Source organism: Gouania willdenowi, chromosome 18 (genome assembly GCF_900634775.1).
Source record: "Gouania willdenowi chromosome 18, fGouWil2.1, whole genome shotgun sequence".
NCBI classification, from domain to species: Eukaryota; Metazoa; Chordata; class Actinopteri; order Blenniiformes; family Gobiesocidae; genus Gouania; species Gouania willdenowi.
The window spans coordinates 7,063,750-7,080,876 of record NC_041061.1 but is presented as its reverse complement, the minus strand read 5'-3'; the positions used below and the strand labels follow the sequence as shown (position 1 = coordinate 7,080,876).

The window sequence follows — 17,127 nt, the reverse complement described above, 5'->3', positions numbered from 1 at the left end:
AAAAAGTACTGCGATTTAATTTTCATAAAATCGATATCAACCGTGATACCTATGAATTGATTTTTAACTGCCTTACGATTAATCATTACATCCCTACTTGTAACACAAGTGTAAAAGTACATACCGGCGATGCAACCTAGAAATATTTGCAGTCTCAAAAGACGGTTAGAACTGCGTGCCGCCATCTTAACTTTTGCTTTTGTTAATACACAGTTGAATAAAGTTTTATTCAAAGCAACAAGTGCACTAACGTCCTTTATCCACCGGATGGCACTATAAACTAACTGAAATGAAAGAGGGAAAAATACACTTTTTAAACTAAAAGTGAAAGAACAACGTAAGTCACCATGAAATTTAGCCAATCACAAGCGCCTCAAATATACACTCCTTTCAAACAAGGTGTTGAATGATGTAAAGTCTGCAACAAATGTGTCTAATAAATCATCAGTGAATGCCAGAGAACCACATGAGTGAGCATGAGAAATTGTAAGAAAATATGTAATGAAAATAAAATGTAAATGTCTAACTTAAAGACAAGAAACGTGAAATTAACAGTAAATATGCAATGTGTTGACTTGTATATGAACTGTAAACATATTAAATAAACACATGTGCTTCATATATCCATAATGTTTTAATTTAGGCTGTTTTATAATTTAGGGCTGGCTGATTCAAGATGTATCAAGTTTTTTATTTTGGCAATATGGAAACTACAATATTGCATGCATATATATATATATATATATATATATATATATATATATATATATATATATATATATATATATAAAATGGCTTATTTTGTCTCAAAACACTAGTTTTAGGAGTCGCTGCTTTTACTTCTCAGAATTGAATGTAAAGCTCAGTTAGATGGATTAATGAGTGTGCCCTAACCCAGACCTTCCCCATAACAAGCTACAGAACTCACTCACACATGCTGTCCTTTACAGGAGAAAATGCCAAAAGTGGCATATATTTGTGGCACCTGCACACCACTCTATATGAAGCCCTTCTTGAGAATGGAGGGGTGCTAGGGTTCAGTTAAATTTGTAAAGGTAAATACCACAAAGGTGTACCTAAAGAGTGTATGGTCCCACCAATACACACAACTACTTCACTACATAATACTAATTATTAATGCTGAGATCCAGAGATGAAATATTTTTAACAGCTTTTATATGAACTATATTTTAAGATGAATGAATAACAGTATACAACAGAACACACAATGGAATCCAACACGTGTCAAATCAACTCTAGCAATGGTGGTGGGCCCACACCGCACGCACGCGCGCGTAGTCGTTAAAATGAACGACTTCCTCCGTCTTACTCACAACTCGATGCCAAAATTGTTTCCAGCTGGTAGGTCTTTCAAAACATTGAGTGCGGTGAAAACACAGGGCAACTGCGGTTCCCAAACACAGTAGCCGACACGTGGCTCCCCGTTAGCCCGCAGTGGCCTCCTCCTCGTCCGCGGCTTTCTCACACCTGGTCCTACACAGTAGGTCCTCGTTAGCCCGCTCGGCTAACTCCTCCGTCCGCGGCTCTCTTCACCTGGTCCTGCACGGTACGACCCGTCCTCCGCTCTCCACGCTGAAGTCTGTCGAACTCGACAAAACTCCTCTGTGTTTCTCCGGTCAGCATCCGGGGCTTCTCGCGCACACCTCACTCTCCTCTCTCCTCTCTCTCCTTCCCGCGCTAGTGCGCGCTGACGTCTACTTCCGCATTTTTCGATTGCATAATTCACAAGATTACGACAATCAATCATTGGAAATAAACCCAGGATTATAAAAGAAAGAAAAAAAAAAACATATACACATTGGCTTAAATAGTATTATTTCAAATATATATTATGCACCAATAATGTAAACTGTTAAATAAAATGTTATCAAAAACATTTACATCACTAAATAATGACATAAAAATAGTAATGACACCAACTATAATAGTAAATAAACAAGTACTTACTCCAGCCTGGTGCCTGATAAACATTTAATAGATCTTGTAATTATTTTACTCACGGGCTACATATTTATCAGCTGTTTGGTAATAAATGTCCCTGTGTTGCATTTTGCATCAGCAAATTTAACCCAGAATTGTCTGGTCAGGCTGTATTTGATAAACGTATATATCATAACGGGCACCAGAAAATTTAGCTTATTTTCAAATCCAAAACTTGACAGGAATGAGCCCCGCCCACATCCTCTACCCCTGAGAGTGGTCGACTGTCCACTACTACCATTTTTCCACTGACTTTCTTCATTTTTCACTCATGGACATTTTGTCACTCATGGACATTTTGGCTCTGAACCCCGTCATCTTGTCCAGTGTGGACTGGAGACACTGTCTGCTCAGAGCAAGTTAGATCTAGCACCAGGGTTGGGATCGATTATAATTATAATTCAATGCAAACCTGGAGACCCATGTCACAGTTTCATGTCCACATATGTGGTTAATAATTATTAAACAATGTTTCATATCAAGCTTTCCCACATTTTACCATTTAAAAAAATAGATAAATTGAGAAGTACACTGACACAAAAAAGGCTCAAACACCCACACCAAAAATATGAAAACCTAAATTTTCATTGATAGGAAGCCTAACAAGGTAACCAAGAGATCGGAAAGAAATAAGATTATAGATATTTGTTTTTAGTGCATTTTGCAGCTGATTTGGGACCCATTATAAGAGATGCTAACAGAAAGCTAACACAACAGGAAGGTTTACTTTTATTAGGTTATTTATTTCAGTAATTGTGATTCATTGTAATTGAGATACGCAATTCTAATTGAATTTCTGAGGATAAAAACATATTGTAATTTAATAATCATTAGAAAAAATACAGGTCACTGTAATCATAATTTACTTGTAATTGAACATGGGTAATTGAAAAAAATTGAAATGGCCCCAACCTGGTATACATATATATATATTTATATATATATCCACATATATACATATATATATACACATATACACATATATATATACACATATATATATATATATATATATATATATATATATATATATATATACACACTAAAATTTCATGTGTTGTATTCTGTGAATCAGCATTATGGGTGTACCGGGAACTACCGTGTTAAAGTCCCAGGCCTACTTTTTAATAAAAATTTTCTAAATGAAGGTGTGGTCTCTATTTGAATCATGTGATTAGCTTTAACTAGTTTGAAAGAGTGTTTAAAGCTGCTTGAGATTATAATTTTCATCATATGAAGACATAGCGTAGGCCTCATAAATAATCGCCTGAACAATCATTTTAGAAATAATCGTTTACCTCCAGCCCTACTTACAGAGTGAGGTGACATTTTGCTGCACAGGAAGTACATCTGGAAAATACCATACAAGAAGATATAAAGTGTGTGTGTAACAAAGACTGGGCTAAATAGGTAATCAGTAGTCGGACACATTAGGGCAATAAGAGTTGAACTATTACAGAAGAGTTTATGTCATTGATCACTACAGGAGTTTTCAACAAATAGAGAATAGAGTTAAATTACATGTGTGTATACAGTGAATAATAAAAACCACAGAGAAGATACAGAAATAAGACAAGAAAATCAGACAGATGTCGCCTTAGTGAAATGCTTGAAATATCCAAAAGTTAGATCCTTTTATCAAAGCAAATTCTTTTCACAATTTCACCCAAAATAAAGTTACCATTACCACTTTGTGCTGGGGGGTCAAAAAGTTTCATTACAGTTTTCCCAATTCTTAAAACTATTTACATAATATACACATATTTAAAGGCCAAAAAACACAGTGACTTAGAAATTAAAAATGGCAATATTAAATTCAAAATGACATTTGACCATCCTGCTTCCCATAGCAGCTCACAGGCTGTTATGTTTACAACATGGTGAACACCACGGGTGTTCACCATAAGTCTGGTGAACACCCGTTCACCAGACTCATAAGTCTGTTGAACACCCGTTCACCAGACTCATAAGTCTGTTGTTTGTAGTGATGCACCGAGAAAACAAGCCAACTGGAACAGTAAACGAGCAAACCCTGCGCTCAGTGCGCATTCATCTGGATACAAAGTGGTGGATTGAGCGGTGCTGTTCCAATCAACTCCCCCCTCCCCGACAAAATCGACATCCCCTGGTCGCCTCGGTAGTGCGCATGCATTCAGTGTTCAGCGAAGGCGGAGTAACGTTAGAGACTTTTAATGCTATAATCTACGCTGTTGGACTTTTAAATGCTTTTTAATCCTTATTATACTGTCCTACCTGTGTCTACCAGTGTTTAACATAGTGACAATTGTTAGAGTCTCACAAAGAGATTTGTTGCCTTTATAATAAGTGTTGACTAGGCCACTGGGAGTGAGGCCCAAGGCCAAGATAGGCTGACTTGATAATACTGTATCATGTTTTTCTGCAGCCAGTGCCTTCTCCTCACCCTTCTCTCTCTCTTTTCTGTATCAGGTGTCTTCAAGTGTTGTATGATATATCAGGTAGAACATAAATAATAATACTGCTTAATTTAAGCAACTTTACTCTCTCATTCTTTAAGTTACAAGTGATGCTGAACATTTCAAGCTGCATTTTGGATTGCAGCAGTTCATGTTTGTACAGCAGCAAAAATAAAGCAGCCGCCGGCTGTTTAAATTATGTTAATAATCGTTTTTGCATTATTATTTACTTGTACAGTGCCCGTAGGAAGTATGTATATATTTAACACTGTAATAAAGGCTAGCATATGCACATCTGCAGCTTGCTGAGAGTGTGAGAGAGAGAGTTAGAACTACAAACAAACTTTCTTCTGTTGAGTCTTGTTTTTTATTTTTCTATTTTGCCACTGAAGGAGGCCATTACATCTCAAAATAACTTCACTAATCAATTGATATTTATTTGTATAGCGCCATTTCATATTACGTGTTACCGCATAACACTTTACAGAAAATCAGGTAAAAGACCTTACTGTTTGTCAATGATAACGTTAATAGATTAACCGGTAGACAATTTAATGAAATTTTTAGAACTGATGACATCATCACTGAGTCCGTCGAAGGAGGTGGGCGTGGGGCGTCCAAAAAAATCCGACGTTGCACACCCTTGAACCAAGCAGCAGCCATGTTGAAACTTTCAGCTCAGTCTGATCCTGATACGCAGAGATATTTGAGGAACACACACACACAGAGGTTCCTTGCTGTATAGATAGATAGATGTTACACACATTGTGGTTGGCATGAATCTGGAGACATTCTATATATATATTTTTGCCCCCCCTTTAAAAATCTCCAACACTGCATGCTCACTACAATAAGTAGTGAGCATGCAGTTTGAACCAATGCAGGACTGCCAATGGAAAACCACCTATAGTTTTTAGACAACTCAAAACTGGTATTTCAGCAAGCCTTCATGATATTTGGTGTCAAAGTAATTACACATTACACAAAGTTTAAACAACATACTTCCCAGAGTTGTAGATGTTAATCACAATAAAATATGAACTTAGAAAGATATTTCAAAGTGAACAAAAAAGAGAACAAATTGGTCTGTCCTTATATTTTGGGTCCTGGGCGTTTTTTTACCCTCACGTTAAAAATATAACAAAGCTAGGTTTTTGTCACTTGAAGGACATAGCCAGAATCTGGTCTTCCCAAAAAAATTATTTCAGGTTTATAATTATTACAGAATTCAGGAGCACACGTTCTGACAAAAACCAGGAGGTGGAAACACATTACACCCATTTTTAGAATCGCTGCATTGGCTCCCTGTGTGTTTCAAGTTCTCACTGTTTTTTAGTGTCTTAATGGTATTGTGCCTTCGTATCTTTCAGAACTGCTTTTAGCCTATGAACTATCCCGGGCCCTGAGGTCCTCCAGCCTATTAGTAATTCTTACAGTCAGGACACACACACACACGTTGAGGTATCATTACAGGTTTACGGCTTCCGTCTGTGGAAGAACAAGCTCAAGACCCACCTGTTCAACTTAGTATATATATATATTTAATATATTCAATATCACCAGAGGAAAATTTGTTTCACTGCCTGTTTTACAAGGAACACAAATATTGAACATTTGAAAAGTTGCCACGTTCAAAAAATTGTGTACATACCTGACAGCAGATATATATTTATCTATGTCGGTCCTGCCTAAGGAATCAAATTAGCATGTTTGACACATCTCAGGATTGACATTTTGAATAACTGAAGCTTTTGGCCTGGCTGTTGTGTCAGATAGATACCATCATACCAAAGATCCTTGTGTATTTTGACCCCGGACCTGAATAGTCCCCTGTTGGAGGTCTCTCATGAGGTTCTCATTTGACTGGGGACCATGTGGTTTATATTAGTAAGGGGATGTGTACTCTATGAATATACATAGCTCTTAAAACTTTGAAGGGGGTGCTCAGTACCCCAGATGACATGCTAGTGAACATAAACTATCAATAGATGTAGATTTCTTTCTTGATAATGTGTCAAGAACAAAAAGGATTCCATCCTTGTCCCTACACTGACTCCCAAACCGTGGTCCTATCTGAAGTGGATCTCCAGGTTGAGCACTTCCCAGAGTCTAGGTCTTCTCCTTGTCAAGGCTGTATTGTGTTTTTCTGTGTTTTCTCCTTGCCCTACTTTCATTCAGGTGTCTGTGATTTACAGAGACCAGCAAGACCTATAGAAAGGACCCCACAAGCTCACATCACCATTCTACAAGTTCTCACATCACATTCTACAAGCTCTCCTATTTTGCAACATATCCACCTTCATAATTTCATCCCAATACTGAATATAAGTCAGCTGCTAAAGGCCAAGGCCATCTAGCCTGTAGAGATCTGTGCATCCTGCTATGGAACTGCCATTTCCAGACCAATGAGCTACCACCAAACAAATTACGATAAATGATTTTGCAGGCAGCATTATATTGTTGACATCGTCTCCAGTGTCATGACGCGACTTGAAAGGTCACAACAACAAGAAAGGGAGACAAGACCATGGCAACCATTTCAAAAAATCTTTGTTTATTTAAAGGCACACTGTGTAACTTTTGGCCACTAGGGGCACTAGTAACTTAGTGGCCACAAGCGCCACAGCACTGTTGCAAAAATCAACAGTCAGTCAGTCGGGCCAGCCTCCCTTGTCTTTTGATTGTGTATGCTGACATTAGTTGACCTGTAACTTGGGGATAAGGATCGGTCGGGCTGGGGTATGAAGCGGGGCTGGGCTCGCGTACATGGTTGGTATTTAAAGAGGGGAGCCCCGCTCAGAGCATTGATACTGCCAAGCTCTGTATATTGGCCTGAGGAATCATTTGAAATAATATAGGTCAACTCTTTGGGTCAAAAACTCTGCATTGTGCCTTCAAGCTAAATTAAACATTCAAGTTAAATAATTAAAATGAGCCAAATTAGACCAAATTAACTTCAATTCCATCAAAGTAAATCAAATTAGGCCAAATAAACCAAATTAGATACTGTATTTACAGTAGCCTAAAATGTGCATGAGTGAAAATAATGCGTGTGCTGTAAGGTGTAAACAAAGCTAAAACCTAATATAACCCAACATATCCAAATCAGACCAAGTTGTGGTGCATACCTGTGTGGAGGCCAAAGGAGAGAGTGAGTGGAGGAGTCTGAGAGCTTAAGTAACATCAGCACACTGGGCCCAGGTGTGTGATATTACCTAATCAGCAGGCTGGAAAACTGATACCATGGGCATCACACGAGACCCTTTAAAGTCCATCACATATTCAAAAATGAAACCTGCTCTTCTCTGTGAAAAGCACAGGGCACCAGTAGCGCAGCAGCCAATTCTGGTGTTCTATGGCAAATGCTTATCAAGTCCCACTGTGCCAGGTAGTGAGCACAGGGTCCGCTACAGGACCACTAAACCCCGGGGTTAGGGTCAATTATAATTGTACTTGCGTAATTGATAATTAATTACAATTATGGCGTAATTATAATTTTAATTTCAGCAATAAGTTGCTGTCATAATTCATTGTCATGAAAATTCTATAAAAAATGTCAATTATAATTTAACGTAAAACTGGGGAACCATGTTACAGTTCTATGCACAGTTCTACACATATGTAAAATAAACAATTATTAAAATATATTTCATATCATGCTTTCCAAAATGTAACTATTTCAAAAAAAATGAAACTGAGGGGTCTACTGACACAAAAAAGTCATGAACATCCACACCAAAAATATTAATACCAATATTTTCATTGATTAGAAAGTTTTTAGTGTATTTTACAGCTGATTTAGGACCTGTTATCAGAGATGCTAACAGAAAACTAACAGAAGAAGAACGTTAACTTTTATTAGCCTATTTATTTCAGGCTCAGGAATTGTGATTAATTGTAATTGAAATGGAGAAATTAAAAACATAATTGTAATTGACTTTCTGAAGTACTGAGCCCCTTTATCACCCCCTACTTTAAGGAGATGAACCATTTTGTGTTTTACAAATCATTAGGTCAGGAGAGAGTTCTTGTTTCAAATGGTGGACTCAAAGTATCATAGGATCTTTTCCCCGAGTGACGGTAGGATGAAGCAGGATATCGATGCTTAACCAGATGCTTGACTGATCTATTGTGGTGAAGAGGGTTCTCTGCTTGATCTATGTTTCAATCCTCACCATTGCTCCCAAAGAATGGGTAATGATTGAAAAAACAGGATCAGGAATACAAGCTCCTGAAATAAGTCTGATCTGCAAGGTGGACCGGTTCAGCTTTAGTTAGAGATAGGCTGCTGTTAGTACACAGAGACAGATACATTTGTGGTGGTTCAGAGTGGCTGGAGAAAGGTGGTAAGCTGAGCACAACACAATAAAGGGTAAAACCGTGTCTTACTTTTGCAATTTAATTTTAGAATTGTCAAATAAAGCTAGCTTTAGTGGCTCTTGATTGTTTGAAATGCTGACATGTGCTCATCTGTTTTATATTCACCCAGAGGCGTGAAGATACAGAAGGTGTGTATCTTATCTAGTTTAGCTCAAAGCAGGTAAACACATATTCACAAAATGTTAATATTTGATATATCAACAAAATATGTACACGCCCTGTCCACAAGCAAAACATTAAGGTATAAATACAGCAAAAAAACAAGATAGAAAATCAGTCGAGCTGAAGACTTTACCTTATCCTGCCTGACGACGCAAGACTGAGGTAAAAATGGACTGTTGTTATAATGACAGTTGATATTTATCTGTTATGACAATTTTTTTCCCTTTTAGACAATGAAGATCCCTGTTGTGTTCCTGATTGTTGCACTTGTAACTCTCACCAGTGCAGCTCCAACACAAAACAGTGCTTCTAAAAACAAAGGTAAGCAGAAATAAAATCAATCAAAAGCATGTTTGTGCTTAAAAAAAAAAAAAAAAACTATTGAAGAAGTAGAAGTGAAGGCTTATTTATTTATCTTTCATTTTTTCTTTTCTGAATGTTCAAAAGACGAGACTTCACAAGAATTTATCCACCATATTGTCAATGCTTTCAAGAAGCTTTTTGGGGATCAGGGTGAAGCCAAAAAAGATGAAGCCACCCAGAAGTTCATTGGTTTAGCACTTGGTGCAATTAATGCTTTATCACACCTTTTTGGGGATCAGGGTAAGGCTGTAAACGACGAAGCCAGTCAAGAATTTATCCACCATATTGTCAATGCTTTCAAGAAGCTTTTTGGGGATCAGGGTGAGGCTGAAAAAGATGAAGCCAGTCAAGAATTTATCCACCACATTGTCAATGCTTTCAAGAAGCTTTTTGGGGATCAGGGTGAGGCTGTAAATGACGAAGCCAGTCAAGAATTTATCCACCACATTGTCAATGCTTTCAAGAAGCTTTTTGGGGATCAGGGTGAGGCTGTAAACGACGAAGCCAGTCAAGAATTTATCCACCACATTGTCAATGCTTTCAAGAAGCTTTTTGGGGATCAGGGTGAGGCTGTAAACGACGAAGCCAGTCAAGAATTTATCCACCACATTGTCAATGCTTTCAAGAAGCTTTTTGGGGATCAGGGTGAGGCTGTAAACGACGAAGCCAGTCAAGAATTTATCCACCACATTGTCAATGCTTTCAAGAAGCTTTTTGGGGATCAGGGTGAGGCTGTAAACGACGAAGCCAGTCAAGAATTTATCCACCACATTGTCAATGCTTTCAAGAAGCTTTTTGGGGATCAGGGTGAGGCTGTAAACGACGAAGCCAGTCAAGAATTTATCCACCACATTGTCAATGCTTTCAAGAAGCTTTTTGGGGATCAGGGTAAGGCTGTAAACGACGAAGCCAGTCAAGAATTTATCCACCACATTGTCAATGCTTTCAAGAAGCTTTTTGGGGATCAGGGTGAGGCTGTAAACGACGAATCCAGTCAAGAATTTATCCACCACATTGTCAATGCTTTCAAGAAGCTTTTTGGGGATCAGGGTGAGGCTGTAAACGACGAATCCAGTCAAGAATTTATCCACCACATTGTCAATGCTTTCAAGAAGCTTTTTGGGGATCAGGGTGAGGCTGTAAACGACGAAGCCAGTCAAAAATTTATCCACCACATTGTCAATGCTTTCAAGAAGCTTTTTGGGGATCAGGGTAAGGCTGTAAACGACGAAGCCAGTCAAGAATTTATCCACCATATTGTCAATGCTTTCAAGAAGCTTTTTGGGGATCAGGGTGAGGCTGAAAAAGATGAAGCCAGTCAAGAATTTATCCACCACATTGTCAATGCTTTCAAGAAGCTTTTTGGGGATCAGGGTGAGGCTGTAAACGACGAAGCCAGTCAAGAATTTATCCATCATATCGTCAATGCTTTCAAGAAGCTTTTTGGGGATCAGGGTGAGGCTGTAAACGACGAAGCCAGTCAAGAATTTATCCACCACATTGTCAATGCTTTCAAGAAGCTTTTTGGGGATCAGGGTGAGGCTGTAAACGACGAAGCCAGTCAAGAATTTATCCACCACATTGTCAATGCTTTCAAGAAGCTTTTTGGGGATCAGGGTGAGGCTGTAAACGACGAAGCCAGTCAAGAATTTATCCATCATATCGTCAATGCTTTCAAGAAGCTTTTTGGGGATCAGGGTGAGGCTGTAAACGACGAAGCCAGTCAAGAATTTATCCACCACATTGTCAATGCTTTCAAGAAGCTTTTTGGGGATCAGGGTGAGGCTGTAAACGACGAAGCCAGTCAAGAATTTATCCACCACATTGTCAATGCTTTCAAGAAGCTTTTGGGGATCAGGGTGAGGCTGTAAACGACGAAGCCAGTCAAGAATTTATCCACCACATTGTCAATGCTTTCAAGAAGCTTTTTGGGGATCAGGGGTGAGGCTGTAAACGACGAAGCCAGTCAAGAATTTATCCACCACATTGTCAATGCTTTCAAGAAGCTTTTTGGGGATCAGGGTAAGGCTGTAAACGACGAAGCCAGTCAAGAATTTATCCACCATATTGTCAATGCTTTCAAGAAGCTTTTTGGGGATCAGGGTGAAGCCAAAAAAGATGAAGCCACCCAGAAGTTCATTGGTTTAGCACTTGGTGCAATTAATGCTTTATCACACCTTTTTGGGGATCAGGGTAAGGCTGTAAACGACGAAGCCAGTCAAGAATTTATCCACCATATTGTCAATGCTTTCAAGAAGCTTTTTGGGGATCAGGGTGAGGCTGTAAACGACGAAGCCAGTCAAGAATTTATCCACCACATTGTCAATGCTTTCAAGAAGCTTTTTGGGGATCAGGGTGAGGCTGTAAACAACGAAGCCAGTCAAGAATTTATCCACCATATTGTCAATGCTTTCAAGAAGCTTTTTGGGGATCAGGGTGAGGCTGTAAACGACGAATCCAGTCAAGAATTTATCCACCACATTGTCAATGCTTTCAAGAAGCTTTTTGGGGATCAGGGTGAGGCTGTAAAAGATGAAGCCAGTCAAGAATTTATCCACCATATTGTCAATGCTTTCAAGAAGCTTTTTGGGGATCAGGGTGAGGCTGAAAAAGATGAAGCCACCCAGAAGTTCCTTGGTTTAGCACTTGGTGCAATTAATGCTTTATCACACCTTTTTGGGGATCAGGGTGAGGCTGTAAACGACGAAGCCAGTCAAGAATTTATCCACCACATTGTCAATGCTTTCAAGAAGCTTTTTGGGGATCAGGGTAAGGCTGTAAACGACGAAGCCAGTCAAGAATTTATCCACCACATTGTCAATGCTTTCAAGAAGCTTTTTGGGGATCAGGGTGAGGCTGTAAACGACGAAGCCAGTCAAGAATTTATCCACCATATTGTCAATGCTTTCAAGAAGCTTTTTGGGGATCAGGGTGAGGCTGTAAAAGATGAAGCCAGTCAAGAATTTATCCACCACATTGTCAATGCTTTCAAGAAGCTTTTTGGGGATGTTTGAAGGTAAAGAAACAAAACACAATTTGTTCATCAATGATTTAAGTTTTGTCTGATTTTATAATATTCAGTCTTTTTTTTTTTCTTTACTTCTTCTTTGCAGGTCTTTGGTAACAGAGATCACAAGGTCAACTCTTAAGAGAAAATAACCAATAGCTTGGAATGTATTGTACCAATATTCAACTGCGAGTTCAAGGTTGGAACTTAGCAGTGGGGAAATAAAAATATTTCAAAAGCACTATCACTATGTGGTTTTTGTCCTAAAATTAATAATATAATCCAAGTAGCTACTGTATATGTTCATCAAACAATATACTGGAACCTTCTGGTCAAAACGTGAAATTCTGGCGCCTGGCCTTTGCCTGGGGGATGCTGCTCCGCATCGGTTGTGTGCCGTTGGGGTCCCTCTCTCCTGTGGTGGTGGCCGCCGGTCCCTCTTGCGCCGGGGGGGGGGGCATTGCCCCAAGGCTTGTCCGGTGGGGGGCGGGACCTGGGCAGCTGTCTTTGTACTGTCTGGGGCTGCGCGGTCTTGCTGGGTTTTGGCCTGTTCGTGGGCTGGGGGGGGGGGGGGGGGGGGGGGGGGGGGGTGCCCCCCGCTGGGGTCTGGCCCGGGGGCTCGCCCTTAGGGGTTCCCTGTCCTGCGGTGGAGTTAATATAGGCACTCTCCCAATTAAAATATAGAGACCTAAAATGTGCTTAACCATTTGGTCGAGCAAGCAGTTTTTGAAATTTTATTTCTTTTTATTGTAATTTTGTTTTTTCAGAATTATTATTATTATTATTATTATTATTATTATTATTATTATTATTATTATTATTAATAAAGTTAGTTAGTTTAACAAGTAATTCAATCAAAATGGGGTGGAAAAGGAAGTGGTAAATGAACATACATAATTCAATACCTGATCAAATATAATTTAAAGGGGACATAGGCTAAATCCACTTTAGCCTGGTTGAGTTTTATTTTTCACGGAAATGTACCCACATCTGTGGGAAAGGTCATTTTTGTGTGCGCGAAGCACTTCAAGGATGACTGCTTCTGCAACCTCCACCAGTATAAAGAAGGATTTACCGGAAGACTTTGTCTGATTGAGGGTTCAATTCCTTCTATCTTTGGAGACGACGAACAGAGCACTTCGGTAAGCTGTAAATAGATGATTGTCCATCCATAAACAACGCTCGTGACCAAATTTCCCATCATGGCCAGTGGGAGGGGCCTATAATGACACACAAAAATCCCTCGCCATAACTACGCCGTTATACGAAAACGCTTGCAACTCCAGAATGCAAAGTTCAAACTGCTTCATAATTGATACACACGATCACTGTCCAGAGCTAAACAACAAACGATAACCAATTTACCCACAATGCCTTGCGTTCTCAGAGGGCGCCGCTTTTGTGGTCGTCCAACACGAGCAGCTGTAGCGGACAGACGATATGTCATGTTGATTTCAAAACACTGTAGGATGAACTTACACAGAGGGTAGCAAATTGCTATGGAAGAAAAAACAGGCTGTGATCAGTGGGAGGGGCCTATAATGACACGGGAGAATCCTTCGCCATCAGCACGCTATAATAGGAAAATGCTTATAACGCTTCAATGCAAAGTTCAAACTGCTTCATATTTGATACACACGATGATTGTCCATCCATAAACAATGCTCGATGACCAAATTACCCATCATGGCCAGTGGGAGGGGCCTATAATCACACACGAAAATCCTTCGCCATAACTACGCCGTTATACGAAAACGCTTACAACTCCAGAACGCAAAGTTCAAAGTGCTTCATATTTGATACACATGATGACCGTACAGCCCCAAACAACAAACGATAACCAAAAACACCCACAATGCCTTGCGCTCTCAGAGGGCGCCGTTTCTTGGGCCGTCCTACGCCAGCAGCTCTAGCGGCAAGACGACATGTCGTGTTGACTTCAAAACACTGTAGGATGAACCTTATTAGATGGAAGCACATTGCTATGGCAAATAGAGCAGGCTGTGAAAAGTGGGAGGGGCCTATCATGACACAGGAAAATCCTTCGCCATAACTACGCCGTTATACGAAAACGCTTACAACTCCAGGCCAATTCCCAAATCCCCAACAGTGGCATACGTGACCGTGGGTTACCGCCCCCGGCCGCTTCATCGGACCCTATGACGCCGCTCACGGGTTTAATTATTATTATTATTATTATTATTATTATTTTATGTCTTAAACTAACGTGGTGAGTGGCGGGACGGCGCCCTAACCAACCCTCTTTTGGCCAGCTGCCACAACTTTTGAACTTTTTCTAAGTTTCTCTCATGCCGACTTGGACTTAGGTTTGTCATGGCACATTTTTTACAAGTTAATACATATTCGGAATGACTGGTGATATATGCATAACTCAATAGATATCAACCAAAACCAACCAAAATTGTAAGTAAACACCAATTGATGATTATGGCAAACACTTTGGGGAACAAAGTTTTCATTCTACAACAAATATGTAAGTACTGCTAAAGCAACATATGTTGAATGGGGGCAAACATTTGTCTTCTGTTTGTTAGCATGGTGACAACGCAGTTAAACTATGTTTAGATATACAAAATGCCTCATTTGACAAGTCCACATTGCAAATAAGTAAGTAAGTAAGTAAGTAAGTAGTTTATTTATAAAGTGCTTTTTGCAGATAAAATCACAAAGTGCTGTACAGAGTTGTGGTAAAAGTACAAGTGCAACACAATAGAATAATAAAACAAGAGTGCATAAATATCATAAGAACAGCAACAACAAAGGACAAATAAAAATTAAAATCCAGTTAACTAAAAGCTTTTCTGTAAAGTGTAGTATTCAGCAGTTTTTTAAAAGTGTCCACACAGTTGAGCTCCCTGAGAGACTGGTGCAGGTTATTCCAGAGTCTGGGAGCTACAGCCTGGAACGCCAGGTCTCCTCTGGTCTTAAATTTAGTTTTTGGGGTCTTTAGGAGACCCTGACCTGAAGACCGAAGGCATCGCCCTGATGAGTAGGGGCACAACAAGTCCGAGATATATTTAGGGGCCTGACCATGTACTGCTCGGAACGTGAGAACTAATTATTAAAACAAGTAAAAAAAAAGTAGTCAATACGAGATGATATAAATGCGTGTATGACCAGTTCCAGATCTGATTTTGATAAAAGATGCCTCACTTTAGAGATATTTCTCAGGTGGTAAAAACAGTTTTTAGTCAATTGACGACAATGTCCCTCCAAAGACATGGACTGATCAAAAACAACCCCAAGGTTTCTGAGGCTGGTTTTAACAGATGAGCCCAGATCACCAAGGGAGTTTTTAATCAGAGGGATCTTTTTATCAGGAGCAATGGTCAGAGTTTCTGTTTTGTTTGAATTTATCTGGAGATAATTTGATGACAGCCAGTTTTTGATACAAGATATACAGTCTAAGAACTCGGATAAAAAGTGAAACTCAGAGTCATTAAAGGAGCAGTACAACTGGATATCGTCAGCATAAAAATGATAAGACACATTTTTAAAAACCACGGATCAACCGAACAAGAGGCATCAGATACAATAAAAACAAAACAGGCCCCAGAACAGAGCCCTGGGCTACTCCACATGACAGGTTGGACATCTTGGACATAACATTGTTAATAGCAACATTAAAGGTTCTTCCATTAATGTAAGAGGTAAACCACTGGAGAACAGTACCAGAAAACCCCATCTCAGATTTGAGTGGATCAAACAGTATACTATGATCTACAGTATCAAAGGCAGCTGTCAGATCAAGTAAAACTAAAACTGTGTAACGACCAGAGTCAGCAGCCATCATCACGTCACTAGAAACTTTCAGAAGAGCAGTTTCAGTGGAGTGGATTGATCTAAAACCAGATTGATATTTATCATAAATATCATGCTGTTCCATGTATGAGGTAAGCTGCTTAGCAACCATTTTCTCCATGATTAACAAACAAATAACAAATATTTATTCAGTACAAAGAAGAAGAAAAAATATAAAGAGTGAGAAGTCTGGACATCAATTCAGTCAATCTGAGGGCTTCAACTTGTCCTTTGGGATTTCCACTTGATGGTAAATGAACTTGATTTATATAGCGCTTTATCCCTACATAGAAGAAGTCCCAAAGCACTTTACCCATCAGCTCCTTCACCCATTCACACTCACATTCACACACCAATGGGACAGAGCCGCCATGCAAGGCGCTAGTCGACCAGTGGGAGCAACTTAGGGTTCAGTGTCTTGTCCAAGGACACTACGACACATAGACAGGCATAGACAAACCCCCAACCTCTCGATCAGAAGAGGACCTTCTACCCCCTGAGCCACGCTCGCCTAAAAACAGAGGTAATACAATGACTCTACCAGTTAAAATGTGTCAGAAACGTCAGTTCCTAAAGCTGTTTTTATCTTTCCTTTTAGAGAATGAAGATCCAAAGTGTGTTCCTGGTCTTTGCTATTGTGAAGCTGATCAATGCAGCACCAGCACCAGTGTTGCACAAAACAGAGGTAAGGTTATTCAAAAGAATTGTAAACAATATTTCACTCTCTCTCAAAGTTGTTTTTGTTTCAGTATATAAATCATATTATGTGTTTGAAAGAATTAACCATCAGGTTATTTATTATTATGTTTCTACAGCTCCTTCCAGAACATTTGAAGAAGATGAAACAGCTCAGAAGTTTATTGGTTTAATTGCAAGTGCTTTATCACACCTTTTTGGACATCAGGCTAATGTTGTAAATGCTACTCAAGAATTCCCATCCCCACCCCCCATCATCGT

The 17,127-nt window shown here is 39.4% G+C and overlaps 3 long non-coding RNA genes across 3 annotated transcripts; all 3 read left to right on the top strand.

Moving 5' to 3' along the window:
- Positions 1-326: 326 nt before the first annotated feature.
- LOC114480748 (uncharacterized) lies at positions 327-16,845 on the top strand. Its single transcript, XR_003676165.1, has 3 exons — positions 327-337; positions 16,352-16,357; positions 16,771-16,845. It is a non-coding gene; the product is annotated as an uncharacterized LOC114480748 (long non-coding RNA).
- Positions 9,062-9,635, top strand: LOC114480746 (uncharacterized). The gene is made up of 3 exons (XR_003676163.1): positions 9,062-9,140; positions 9,209-9,299; positions 9,426-9,635. It is a non-coding gene; the product is annotated as an uncharacterized LOC114480746 (long non-coding RNA).
- Positions 12,316-12,595, top strand: LOC114480749 (uncharacterized). Its single transcript, XR_003676166.1, has 2 exons — positions 12,316-12,357; positions 12,455-12,595. It is a non-coding gene; the product is annotated as an uncharacterized LOC114480749 (long non-coding RNA).
- Positions 16,846-17,127: the final 282 nt, after the last annotated feature.